Source organism: Nycticebus coucang, chromosome 16 (assembly GCF_027406575.1).
Source record: "Nycticebus coucang isolate mNycCou1 chromosome 16, mNycCou1.pri, whole genome shotgun sequence".
NCBI classification, from domain to species: Eukaryota; Metazoa; Chordata; class Mammalia; order Primates; family Lorisidae; genus Nycticebus; species Nycticebus coucang.
Window position 1 is genome coordinate 77,246,243 of NC_069795.1, and position 14,329 is coordinate 77,260,571.

The 14,329-nt window shown below is 47.4% G+C and overlaps 1 protein-coding gene across 1 annotated transcript in view; it reads right to left on the minus strand.

Moving 5' to 3' along the window:
* The window catches only part of NCBP2 (nuclear cap binding protein subunit 2), a 36,825-nt gene extending 22,728 nt beyond the window's left edge, over positions 1-14,097 (minus strand). Inside the window, exon 1 of the mRNA XM_053565070.1 lies at positions 13,530-14,097. The gene's annotated coding sequence lies outside the window, so the exon portion shown is untranslated. The remainder of the gene's footprint in view (positions 1-13,529) is intronic.
* Between the last annotated feature and the right edge of the window lie 232 nt (positions 14,098-14,329).

Consider the following 14,329-nt stretch of genomic DNA (forward strand, 5'->3'; position numbering starts at 1 on the left):
TAATCAGAGATTGTATCTGAGACACTGCTAAAATTATTTGCTCCAGGATTTTTTGTTTTCTCTTGCCTGGCTATCTTCCTTGATCAATTCTAAGAGCTTTGTAGTTGAATCCCTGGGGTTTTCCAGGTATAAGATCATGTCATCTGCAAAGAGGGAGAGTTTGACCTCCTCTGTCCCCATTTGGATTCTTTGATCTCCTTCTCTTGCCTTCTCTCTCTCTTGCCTTATCGTGGAATTTGCCCAGGACTTCCAACACTATATTAAATAGCAGTGGAGACAGTGGGCATCCTTGTCTTGTTCCAGATTTGAGTGGAAATGCTTTAAGTTTTACTCCATTCAATATGATATTGACTGTGGGTTTGCTTTAGATGGCCCTAATCAATTTAAGGAATATTCCATCTAAGCCTATTTTCTCAAGTGTTTTTTATCATGAAAGGATGCTAGAGATCAAAAGCCTTTTTAGCATCAATTGAAAGAATCACATGGTCTTTGTTTTTTATTCTATTTATGTGGTGTATCATATTAATGAATTTACATATGTTGAATCAACCTTGCATCTCTGGGATAAAACCCACTTGGTCATGATATATAACCTTTGTGATGTGTTGTTGTATTCTGCTTGCTAATATCTCATTGAATATTTTTGCATCAGTATTCATTAATGATATTAGTCTGTATTTTTCTTTTTCTTTTTTTTTTTTTTGGTTGGGTCCTTTCCTGGTTTAGGGTTCAGGGTGATATTTGCTTCATAGAATGTGTTGGGGGAGGATTCCTTCCTTCTCTGTATTTTGGAATAGTTTATGCATTATAGGAAATAGTTCCTCTTTGAAGGTTTGATAGAATTTTTGTGTGAAGCCATCTGATCCAGGACTTTCCTGGTAGATTTTGTATAACTGATGCTATTTTGGTGCTTGATATTGGTCTATTCAAGATTTCTAAATATTTCCAACTGAGTTTCAGAAGATAATTGTGCTTCCAGATATTGGTCCATCTCCTCTACATTTTCATATTTCTGGGAATAGAGTTTTTTGTAATAATTGTTGAGAATCTTTTTATTTCTGTGGCATCTGTTGTTATTTCCCCTTTATTATTTCTGATAAAGGTCCAAAATTCAGTTGAAAGTCGCTTAAGTACCAGACACTGCCCACCCAATTAAGCTCAGAGAGCCTCCACCAAGTAAAGGGAGCAGGTCCAATTTCAGTCAAAAGTCACTTAAGCATGGCATCACCTGCCCAATCGAGCTCAGAGGTTGTCCTGAAAGCCACTTCTAGTTGGCCATCTTCCCACAATCCCCTCCTAGAACCATTTTTAATCAAATTATTTGCTCTAGGATTTTTTGTTTTCTCTTTTCCTTTTGGGGAGGGAGATAGTGCCTGGTCATGTGAATTCAGGCTGAAACCCTACAGGAGGGCAGGCATATGGTATATACAAATACCAAATACCATATACAAATTCTCAAGGGAGATACCCCACACATTGATTTGGGGTTATATTTGGGGTTGATTTGGGATATGACAAAGACAGTTTTCCTTGCAGTCCTTTGGGGATGGAAGAGTTTATTTCTAAGCCATGTTTGTACTGAGAAGGTAGCCCTCTTGAGTCCCAGCTTTGGGGGAGTTTCCTATTGGGCTTCTCTCTTGGGTGGGCTTTATTTTCTGTCCTGCTAGTCCTGAGAGGCTACAAAAACATACTCAGAGCCACCCCTTTTTCATACGTCCTTGAGTTCAAATCTGGCTTCAGTGCTTTGCCTACCTCTCTAAATTCCTGCCTTCATTCCTGAGTTTAACTTCCTTTTTATTCAGCACATATATTATTCAGCATTTTAGCTATTTTCAGAAATATATTCCTTTTGTAATTCAAGCACAACTTATGTCCCTTGTGTCTACAAAGTTGTTGTAGAAAAAGTAAAAAGGACAATAAACAAAAAGGAGAAAATAGAAATTATACTCAGTTCTGAAGTAGTATTCAGAAAAATGCTATTAACATTTTGATATATGATTTTCTTGGAAAATGTTTATATTTGTAACTATTTATATATAAATATATATATATATTTATATACTTTTTATATATAAATACTTTGATGTAAGGTTGGCTTAAGAAATAGCCATGATGAGGGGTTTAGACAGGAGTTGAGAAGAGCTTAGTTAATATAAACCATGTTAAGTTATTTTTAAGAAAGTCATATACTTAAATGACAACCTTGGTCAGTAGACCTTTCCGGTATGATTTGAACGTGAGGGGGACAGGAAACATGAGGGAAGTGTTGCAGTCATACCAGGGCTTTTTGGGATGTGTTCCAAGACAGCTCTGGGGAACTTGGATGTCTCCACAATTGCTTTTCTTTTCTTTTTTATTTATTTATTTATTTTTTGAGACAGAGCATCAAGCTGTCACCCTGGGTACAGTGCAGTGGCATCACAGCTCACAGCAACCTCCAACTCCTGGGTTTAAGCGATTCTCTTGCCTTAGTCTCCCAAGTAGCTGGGACTACAGGTGCCCGCCACAATGCCCAGCTATTTTTGGTTATAGTTGTCATTATTGTTTGGCAGGCTGGATTTGAACCCGCCAGCTCTGGTGTATGTGGCTGGTGCCCTAGCCACTTGAGCTATAGGTGCCAAGCCTCCACTATTGCTTTTTATCAGAACTTAATATGATTTATTAAGTCATTTATAAATGACAACCGTGGTCAGTAGACCTTTCCGGTACGATTTGAGTGTGAGGGGGACAATTTATTAAATTGTGGCTGAGAACAATTTGGTTGCTACGGGAAAGCTATGTATATTGCAAGGCTTTGCATATGCAATTACTTAACTTCCCCTTACTGGAATATGGCTTTTCCCTGACAAAATTGTTAAGGACATCTGTTGAGAGTAAGTAAGATGGGGAGATGCTTTGCCTCAGGCTCTGAAATTGGGTTCCAGAAGAACTAATGGCAGGTTGCTCCTCAGAGTTTGGGAGGATGGGCAAGTTGGGATCATGACTTTGGCATGAGGACTATGAACAAGCCAGTCTCATGGGCATGAGGCTGGGTATGGGTCTACTGGCCTCCACCTCACTCTCTCCACTCTTATCCTGCCCAAGCCGGTGCTGTTGGCAGGGGCTGCTCCAGCTCAGTGGTGTAGCCTCACAACAGTGAACCTGAAACTGAGTTTTGTCTCTATGAGGGCTGTCTGACAACTCAGTGATTATTGTCAATGTATTTATTCATTCATTTATTTATTTTTTATTATTATTTTAATTTTTTTTTTAGAGACAGAGTCTTACTTTGTTGCCCTCGGTAGAGTGCTGTGGCATCACAGCTCACAGCAACCTCCAACTCCTGGGCTTAGGCGATTCTCTTGCCTCAGCCTCCCGAGTAGCTAGGACTACAGGTGCCCGCCACAACACCTGGCTATTTTTTGTTGCAGTTTGACTGGGGCTGGGTTTGAACCCACCACCCTCGGTACATGGGGCCAGCACCCTACTCACTGAGCCACAGGCGCTGCCCCTGTCAATGTATTTAATATATTTTTACTTTTTGAGACAGAGTCTCCCTATGTCACCCTTGGTAGAGTGCCATGGCATCACAGCTCACAGCAACATCAAACGCTTGGGCTTAAGCCATTCTCTTGCCTCAGCCTCCCAAGTAGCTGGGACTATAGACAACGGCCACAACATCTGGCTATTTTGGTTGCAGTTGTCGTTGTTTAGCAGGCCCGGGCCGGGCTCTAACCCACCAGCCTTGGTGTACGTGGCTGGCACCCTACTCAATGAGCTACAGGCACTGAGCCTATTTAATGTATTTTGAAAACAGAAAAATGATCATACAAATGTTTGTTTTAAAATACGCTTTTGTCACTTAGCAAAATATCAGAACCATCTTTCCATATATCACAAGCACCCCTCCCCCCAGCTGCAAGCTCTCCACCCGTCATGTATCCACTTCCTCCCTCTGTTCTCTTTGGCTGACACTTTCTCTTCCACCCAGAAACACATTTGATTCTCCCATTCTTAGAAAAGCAAGCAACCAAACTCCCCTTGAAGCTGTGTGTGTCTTCTCTATCTCTTTCTCCTCTCCTCTTCACAGGAACCCTCAAACCATCTGCATTGGCTGAATCCGCAGCTCACTCCTTGTTTACCATTCACCCAGTACAATCTGGCTTTTCCACCACTGCGCTGACACAGCCCTCCCAGGAGTCTCCTTGGCTTCTGTACTGTCAAACCCACTGCCACTGCAGGGCCCTCCATTGCCTGCCACTTAACAACAGGGATTTCCCTTCCACTATTCCTATTTCTTTCTAGAATATCTCCCTGTACAAATGTCATACTGTGAGCTACAGGCACCGAGCCTATTTAGTGTATTTTGGAAAGGAAACAGCCACACTTTGTGGATTCCCTTTAAGTTGGTTATACAAATCGGGTTTTCAGAATTTAGAAAGAAGATGTGAGACAAACTGTATTTTTGCAGTTTTTCGGATGAGGGTCTTGCTCTGTCACTGGGCTAGAGTGTAGTGGCATCATCATAGCTCACTGCAACCTCAAGCTCCTGGCCTCAAGTGAGCCTCCTGCCTCAGGCTCCCGACTAGCTGGGACTACAGACATGCACCACCACACCCAGCTAATTTTTCTATGTTTTGTAGAGATGAGGGTCTCACTATGTTGCCCAGGCTAGTCTTGAACTCTAAACTTCAAGCAATCCTCCTGCCTCAGCCTCCCAAAAGTGCTGGGATTACTGGTGTGAACCACTATGCCAGGCCCTATTTTTGATGTTTTCTTTGTTTTCTCCTTGCGAACAAAATCATGAAGACATAGGGTTTTTCTCTGGGACCGTTCTAGTATCCAGTGCCTCCTTTTGTGGGAATAGGTCACAGATGCAATTTTGGTGGCAACAGTGCTGTGTTACTAAACCTGACTGAGTTCCAAAGGTGGCTTTTCTATTATTCTGATTGTCACAGAAGTGGTAGTTCCAGAGAGAGAAAGAAGGAGGGAGGGGTAGGGGAAAGGAAGAGCAGAGAGAGGGAAGAAGGGAGTGGGGTGGGGTGCCACACCTTTTGGGGGCAAGATACGATTGTAAGAGGGACTTTACCTAACAAATGGGCATTGTGGCAGGCTCCTGTAGTCCCAGCTACTTGAGATGCCCAGGCAAAAGGATTGCCAGAGCCCAAGAGTTTGAGGTTGCTCTGATGCCACTGCACTCTACTGAGGACGACATAGTGAGACTCTGTCTCCAAAAAAAAAAAATAAAAAATAATAATAATAAATAATAAAAAAATAATAAATAACAAGAAGACAAAGAATGTGTCCCCTCATGGGCGGTGCCTGTGGCTCAAGGAGTAGGGTGCCGGTCCCATATGCCGGAGGTGGTGGGTTCAAACCCAGCCCCGGCCAAAAAAAAAAAAAAAAGAAGGATGTGTCCCCTCCAAAGTATGTATTGGAAATTTAACCCCCAATGCAACAGTGTTGGGAAGTGGGGCGTAATGGGGGTGCATAGGTAAATAATGTCAATTATTAAAAAAAAAAAAGGGGGGGAAGTGGTAGCTCCTCTAGAGTGTTCAGTGTCCAGACAGTCTTTCCTGGAGGCCTAGTCAGAGTTCCTTTTTTAATACACGTAGTGATTTTTAGTACCAATTCCCTGGATCAAACTGTTTTTCTGCTGGTTTCTATTTCTTGTACTGAACCTTGACCATTTGGTATCAGAAGTGTCTGCAGGCAATAGGCCCTTAAGAATGAGAATATTCATATACTAAAAGAAAATAACTACAATCTATCTTCTATGCCCAGAAAAGAAATCTCCTGAGAATGAGGGCAAAACAAAGATATTTCAGGGGAAACCGAAACTAAAAATCTTCACAAGCAGACCTTCAGAAAAATTTAAAGAATATGTATCAGGCAGAAGAAAAAATGATTACAAATAGAAGATCTGAGGTGAAAGTAGGAATAAATTAGAGCAAAGATGGTCATTAGGTGGGAGACATCAGGAAGGTGGGAGTCAAGTGAAGGTTCTCTTTCTGCTGCTTTGGCTGTTTTCTTCAGGCAAGGGAGGTCAGGAGCTGGGCATGCCTTCCCAAGTAGGGCTCCATGGTCATTCACCAGCTTTGTGGGGCGAGTGCTGACAGGCAGCTATGGTTGTTTGGTAATGGCTTTCTGACCCTTGAGTCACAAAGCACTATTCATAAATGCAATAGTTCCAGTGGTTGCCTCCCAAGTTCCCACTTTCCTGATGGGAGACAGAAGTTGTAGCCACCACTGAGTCAGTTTTGCAGGGTCCTAGGAGTCATTTATGGAAATTCAGGCCAGAACTTGATTGCCCAGTGCTTCCAAAGGGTTTGTAAGCAGCTAATTCCCTATATTAAAATCCTTGTGATTAAAATACCTGATTGTTTGCAAATAACATCAACAACAAAAACTCCACCTCAAGCTGGCTTCAACAATTCATCATGTCATATAACAGGACACCCAGGTGTGGTACTGCTAGGGATCTCTTGCTGCTTCTCAGCAATATCTTGATGCCACTTTTCTCTTTTAATTTTTAAATTTTTTGTAGAGATAGGGACTTGCTATATTGTCCAGGCTGGTCTCAAACTCCTGGCCTCAAGTGATCCTACCATCTCAGCCTCCCAAGGTCCTGGGATTACAGGTTTGAGCCACTGAACCTGGCCTCTCCTTTCTCTTTTTTTTGAGACAGTCTCAAGCTGTCACCCTGGATAGAGTGCCGTGGCATCACAGCTCACAGCAACCTCAAACTCTTGGGCTTGAGTGATTCTCTTGCCTCAGCCTCCCAAGTAGCTGGGACTACAGGCACCTACCACAACCCCTGGCTATTTGTTTTTTGGCCGGGCCTGGGTTTGAACCCGCCACCTCCAGTATATGGGACGGGTGCCTGGGTTTGAACCCGCCACCTCCAGTATATGGGACAGGTGCCCTACTCCTTGAGCCACAGGCACCACCACCCCTGGCTATTTTTTTTTTGCTGCAGTTGTCATTATTGTTTTAGCTGGCCCAGGCCGGGTTTGAACCCACTAGCCTTCGTGTACATGGCTGGTGCCCCAGCCACTGACCTACAAGCACCACCCCTTTTCTCTTTATGAGGATATCACCCTCATGCTGGCAGCAAGATGTCTGGAGCAGTCCTTGCCATCCCACCCAGACATGACAACGTTGAGAAGTGTCTGGTTTTATTAATAGAACAGTTGTATTGATATATAATTCATATACCATACCATTTACTCATTGAAAGTGTATAATTCAATGGTTTGTAGTACATTCATTCATAGGAGCTGTGATCGATTTTAGAACATTTTCATCACCTCAAGAAGAACCTTGTATCCTTTAGGTATCACATCCCCCTAAGCCGGTCCTTGGTAACCACTAGTTCCCTCTCTCCCTCCCTTCCTTCCTTCTTTCCTTTCTTCCTTCCTTTTTTTGAGACCGAGTCTCGCTTTGTTACCCTTGGTAGAGTACTGTGGTGTCACAGCTCACAGCAACTTCAAATTCTTGAGCTCAAGTGATCCTCTTGCCTCAGCCTCCTGAGTAACTGGGAGGACAGGCACCCACCACAACAACTGCCTGGCTATTTTTAGAGATGGGGTCTTACTCTTGCTCAGGCTGGTCTGGAACTACTGAGCTCAGGTAATCCACCTGCCCCGGCCTCCCAGACTGCTGGGATTACAGGCGTGAGCCACTGTGCTGGCCTCACTAGTTCACTTTCTGTCTCTGTAGATTTCCCTACTTTAGACTTTCATATGAATGGAATCATAAAGTATGTAATCTTTTGCTGCTGGCTTCTTTCCTTTAGCAGAATGTCTTCAACTTTCATTCATGTTGTAGCACCTATCAGTACTTTCTTTCTTTTATGGCCAAATAATATTTCCTCGTATGGATGGATATACCACATTTTGTGTATCCATTTGTCTGTTGATTAATATCTGAGTTGTTTCCACTTTTTGGCTATTGTGTATAATGCTGCTATAAACATTTGTGTACTAGTTTCTGTGTGAACATATGTTTTCATTTCTCTTGGTATATACTGAGCAATGGAATTGCTGGATCATATGGTAGCTCTATGGTAATCAATCTAAAGAAACTTCCAGATTGTTCATCAAAGTGTCTGTATCATTTTACATTCCCACCAGAAGTGTCTGGGAGTTCTGATTTCTCCATATCCTTACCAATACTTGCTGTTATCTCAGACATTTTTTTTTTTTTTTGAGACAGAGTCTCACTATGTTGCCCTTGGTAGAATGCCATGGTGTCACAACTCAGGCAACTTCAAACTCTTGGGCTCAAGAGATTCTCTTGCCTCAGCCTCCCTTGTAGCTGGAATAATAGGCGCCAGCTGCAATGCCTGGCTGTTTTGTTTGTTTGTTGGTGAAGCAGGCTTAGGCCAGGTTTGAACCCACCAGCCCTGGTGCATGTGGCCGTTGCCCGAACCGCTGAGCTACGGCACCGAGCCTGTCTCAGGCATTTTTATTCTATCCATCTTAGTGAGAGTGAAGTGGTATCTCACTGTGATTTTGATTTGCATGCACATCTCTTTATAAGATCAAGGAGATCTTTTCTAGAAGTCCCCCAGCAAATTTTCCATCAAATTACATTGAACAGAACTGTACTGAATACACCTTCCTAAACCAATCACTGGCATGGGAAATGGGATTACTGATGTTGAGTCACCTCCTGGTTGGAGATGGGGGATTTCCACCGGCCCCCTCTGCAGTACTGCTGAGAGAAGAGTGCTTACCTAAGCCCAAGAAACTGGTTTCTATAAGGAAGGAGGAAGTGAGGCAGGGGGCCAACCGCTGGTTGCTATACGTGGCCTCCATGACACCAGGCTCTCGTGGTTTTCCTCCTCCTCCTCTTGCTCTGTTCACCCGGTCAATGTCAGTGCTTCTCTTCAGCGTCCTCCCTTTTCAATATATACACTCTTGGCTCGGTGCCTATAGCTCAGCAGCTTGGGGGCCGGCCACATACACTGGGGATGGCGGGTTAGAACCCAGCTCAGACCTGCTGAACAACAATGACAACTACAAAAAAAAAAAAAAAATAGCCTGGCATTGTGGCAGGTGCCGGGAGTCCCAGCTACTTGGGAGGCTGAGGCAAAAGAATTGCATAAGTTCAAGAGTTTGAGGTTGCTGTGAGCTGTGACACCATGGCACTCTACCAAGGGTGACAAAGTGAGACTCTGTTTAAAAAAAATATATATACACACATATACACACACACACTTTTTGGATCAATCTCATTTATTCTTATGCTTTTTTTTTTTTTTTTGAGACAGAGCCTCAAGCTGTCGCCCTGGGTAGAGTGCTGTGGCATCACAACTGACAGCAACCGCCAACTCCGGGGCTCAAGCGATTCTCCTGCCTCAGCCTCCCAAGTAGCCAGGACTACAGGCGCTCACCACAACACCCAGCTATTTTTTGGTTGCAGCCATCATTGTTGTTTGGAGGGCCCAGGCTGGATTCGAACCTGCCAGCTCAGGTGTATGTGGCTGGCGCCTTAGCCGCTTGAGCCACAGGCCTATTCTTATGTTTTCAATTCCCACTTGATGGCTACTGAAATTGCTTCTTTTCTGAGCTTCAGATTTATTGATAACAATAATAAATAATATGACAACAATAACAGCATTGCCATTTATTAGATCTATTATTACGTTCCAGACATTGCACATTGTTTCATTTTACTTTCACACAACACTATAATGTTATTAATGTCCCTGTCTTACAGATGCGTGAATGGACTTTTCACCCAAGGTAACAGACCTAGTAAGTTGGTGAAGCTAAGAGTTGGACTTAATCTGTCTGACTCCATAGCCTACTTCACTATCTGTTGGGCTTCTGCACATACCTCAAACAAACCTCAAATAATAAAAACGCAGTTTGTCCAGTTATTTAGTCCAGAAACCTAGAAGTTGTCTTCCTTTTTCTTTGCCCCTTCACCATGCGATACTAACTTTGCTTTCTTATTCCTTGAAACGGCTCTTGTTTTTCATTCTGCACTGACATTATCTGAGCCTGGGTATGCTGAGACTGGGGTACACGTGCCTGGGAATTCCTCAGCCCTAGGAGTGGCTATGCTGGGACTTCAGATGGCTGGAATCCTTGGTTTGGTTGCTGCTGGCTGCCAACAGCCGCCTCCTTTGTAATCTGGTACAGCACGGGGCAGGAATAATTTTCCGTGTGTGATGATGAAAAACATGGTGAAAAGCAAGCTCTGGAGTAGACTGCACCAGGCTCTCTGCATTCCCTCTCCTGCCTGCATCCTTCCTCCTATCACTCCCCTTTGTGAAACCTCTGGGCAGAGGGGCTGGCCCCTGACCACCCACAGGGCCAGGTTCAAATTCCTGGTTGTGGCTGACAAAGCCTTCATGGCTCCACTGTTCTCTCCAGCCTCCACTCTCGTGTCTTTGTTGAGTGGAACTAAGTGCTGCAGAAACATCATTTTTCTGTAATCATATTTTTTTTCTGTAGCCCCCTCCCCTATTCTGTACTGTTTCTCACTTCAGCTTCTTTGCTCTAGTTGTCTCCCTTGCCCAATGTGGCTTTTTTTTTTTGAGACAGAGTCTCACACCATCGCCCTCAGTAGAGTGCGGTGGCATCATAGCTCACAGCAACCTCAAACACTTGGGGTTAAGCAATTCTCTTGCCTCAGTCTCCCGAGTAGCTGAAACTACAGGCGCCAGCCACAACGCCCATCTATTTTTTGGTTGCAGTTGTCATTGTTGTTTACCTGGCCCAGCCAGTGCCAACCACTGTGCCAAGGGCGCCGGGCCAGGCCAATGTGGTTCTGCTGTGGCAACCAGTAAGGCAGGTTCAAGTCCTCACTTTGTCACTTGCTCACGTGAAAGAGCACTTCATCTCTTTGAACCACAATTTATATGTCATCTACAAGATGAGTACCTATCTCGGGGCTGTTACGAAGATGAAATAAAAAAAAAAGAAAGGCAGACATAGTAAGTGGTTGCTCTCATTACCCATTTTGCTCAACTGCCTTGACTACCAAGAAGCCTTCCCTAACCCCGCTTCTGAAGGACCCGGTGCAGACCTCTGCACCACCCGGCGCAAGGGACAGCTGCGCGATTATGTCTCTGCCCGGTCGGGCTGAGGTGCCCCAAGGCTAGGATCCTTTCTGATCCATCTCAAGCCCTCGAGTGCAGCCTGCAACGGTCCACTGCGGCCCATCTGTCAAGGACAGAACAGACGGTAGGCCCAAATAGGTGGCAACACAGGGGGACATTGACCAGAACAAGTGCCCGAGTCCTAGGGCACGAGATCCGCCGGCCGCCCGGCTCCTCCCGGGCTGATGCCGGGGTCTCCGAGCCGCACGCCCAGCCGCCTGGGCCCCGCGTCCTAGGGGCGGAGCCAAGGTTACAGGGTGTGCGAACACACCCCTAAACCCAATCAGGACGCGAGCCTGCCGGTTTATAAGGGCTCTGCGTGGGCGCCAGTCAGGCCGGGGGTCCAAACCTTGCTGGCCCCTGGTGTGGCCCACTGGGAAGCGGGGGTCGGTGGGGGCGGAACGGACAGGAGGCTTTAGAATAAAAGGACCGCTCCAGGCCGCGGGGATTGAACTGTGCGGCGGAGGAATGGGCGCTGGTGACCACCAGACAGAGGCATCCTGCTCGCGTGTGCCAGGAAAGCTGCAGGGCAGCGAGCGGGGAGAGACCATCTCAGTGACAAGGGAAAGGCCGGCGGCGGCGGGGGAGGCCGGGGAAGGGACCACTTCATGGGGTGACAGGAGGGAAAAGGAGGAAGGGAGGGATGGCTCGGGCAGCCACGGCGAGCAGAGACCTTTGTCCGGTCCAGTGGGTGGCTTCTGGCGGCCAGTTTTTCTTCCGCGCTCAAGGTGTGCGCAGCGCTGCGTCCATGCTGGGGACAGCAGCGCGCCAGCCCTGGCGAGCACGACAGCCACCGGGTGTGATTCATCCCAAGGAATGTCTCTTCCTTCAAATTTAAACTTCTTCCTGATGAAACTTCTAGGTCGTCGCTTGTGGGAGAAGGCTGCAGGCCCCAGGTTCAGCCCCTTCTCTGGACCTGGCATTTGGGGCAGGCTTATGACTTACGGAGGAGAAAAGGGGCCCTAGTGCAACAACCGAAGGCTGCTTCTCCGGCCGGAAACGCCCAATAGCCCTGTCCCTCAAGGCCAAGACCTTGTTCCAAATCTTCGGGGCGCCATCCCAGAGGTAGAGGGTGAGAGGCCTCCCCCAATTCCATTTTCCTGTTTGGTGTAGTATTTTATCCTCACTTTGGCCCTGAGGGCTGCAGTAAGCCCTGCAGTACGCGCCAACGCTAGCGCTTTGGAAGATCTAACTGACTGCCTCCTTCCTCTGGTTGCCCCAACAGGCCCATGTTTATCCTTTGCCTAACAAAGAACGCAACACACAGCAGTAAACACGCATGAAAGAGAGTGGAAGGGAGCAAAGTACTTTCATCAAGTGGCGCACATCATTTAACCGTCTATGACCTTGAAGTTGACATCTGCGAAATGGAAATTCTGCTCTGTAGCAGGAAGTTTAGAGATGTTAATGATTAAAACAGTGGCTTCCAGTTTTCTGAGGAGAAGGTATTTGGGTGTGAAAAATGGCGTTTTAGAGGAGTAGTGAGGAATGTCCCCATTAGGGAAAGCAGCAACTGTGCCAAGTGAGGAATGTCCCCATTAGGGAAAGCAGCAACTGTGCCAGCCACCAACAGCACACCGGTGTTTGCCCACAGGGTTGCCTTTGCCCTGTCTGTTCTGCCTTTCAAATTCTGGGCCAAGAAGCCATCCTGTCACCCTGGGAAGGCAGGCCTGACCAGAAGTGCAGCCAAAAGGCTGGAACCAGAGATTCTTCTCAGCTAAAATTACACTGATCTATCTATCGAAGCTTCTTGCTCAGTACTCTGCAGCATCTTTTGGTTTCTACCTCACACCCTGCCAAGTAGCATTAGACTCCTTTTTGCTTGTTTGTTTTGACAGCATCTTTCCCTGTCTCTAGGCTAGAATGCAGTGGCATCATCCTATAACTACAACCTCAAACTCCTGAGCTCAAGTGATGGTCCTGCCTCAGGCTCTGACATAGCTGGCCACTCTATTTTTTTGTAGAGATCTTGCTCTTGTTCAGGTTGGTAGCAGACTCCTGACCTCAAACAATTCTCCCGCCTGGGCCTCCCAAACTGCTAGGATTAGAGGCTGAGCCACTATGCCTGGCTCATACTCCTATTTAATAGATGAGGAAACAATCCGTAAGGTTACAGAACCAGCTAAGAACACCAGCCAGTAACAGGAGAGGATTCAACCCTAGGCCTCTGTTTGGGCCCAGAGCCAGTGCTCTAAAGTGGAATATGCCCACAGCTTCCCTTCTGGAGAAAATGTCACCACAAGCCTCCAGTTTCCCCTAGGCCTGGGCAGTTCAGTGCCCAGAGCCTGCGGACCCCAGCGTAGGGGAAAGCTTCAGGCAAGAATGCGGGGGTCCCTAGCTCCCCTTCCTTCATCAGGGTCTCTGGCACCTGCTGGTTTCCAATCGCCGTTCCCTTCCCACCCCTCTTCCATCAGGAGCAGCGGGGCCCACTCACCCGCTGCGTCTGGGCCACACCTGCAGCGCTGCCGGCGTCCGGCCTGCATCCGAGGCGGTCCCGGTGAACTGAGGGACCACCGGGCGGGAGGGGGCGGAGGGAAGCGCCGCTGTGCCCAGAAAATTAGGCAGACCTCTCTGTGGGCCAGGCGGGCTGAGAGGGATGGGGACGCACGCGAGGGCGGGCGGGGTCCCCGAGGGCTCCCCCCGCGGTCCCGTGGCGAGCTGCGGCCACGGTGGAGGGGTCGCGAGGGCCCGGACGTCCCTCCGGCCGTGCAGCTCGGGGCAGTGACTGCTCGCGCCCCGCCCGCACTCGGGCTCATTCCCACAGCAGCGCCCTCCGCGGCGAGCCGCGCCTGGCCAACAGCCTTTTTAGCACATGGGGCAATTGAAAAAAAGGAATTCTAGGGGCCATATTTCTTTTGTCATTGGAAAGGAGCCTCTCCGAGTTCTCTGCGGGCGCGGTCTCCTATCGCTGAGACCACCTGCTTTCCTGCCGGGAAGGTCAGGGAGGAGACTGGCGCGGCGGCAGTCTGCGTGTCACCCGGGAAGCAGCCGCACGAGGGTCCTGCTGCCCCTCTCCGTGCTCTGCGGGTACGGGACAGGAGACTGCCCTAGGCGACTGCCAGGGCTGAAAGGAGGTCACTGTCCGTTAGGAGCCAGTGCCCAGGAGCCAGGCCCGGGCGAGCTGCTGGGCGACGCGTGGCGGAGCCCGGGGATAGAGACCGCGTCCCTGCCTCGCGAGGGCAGGGCTTAGGCGGCGTCGGGACCACCCCTCCGATACCCTGCTCGGGGCAAGGG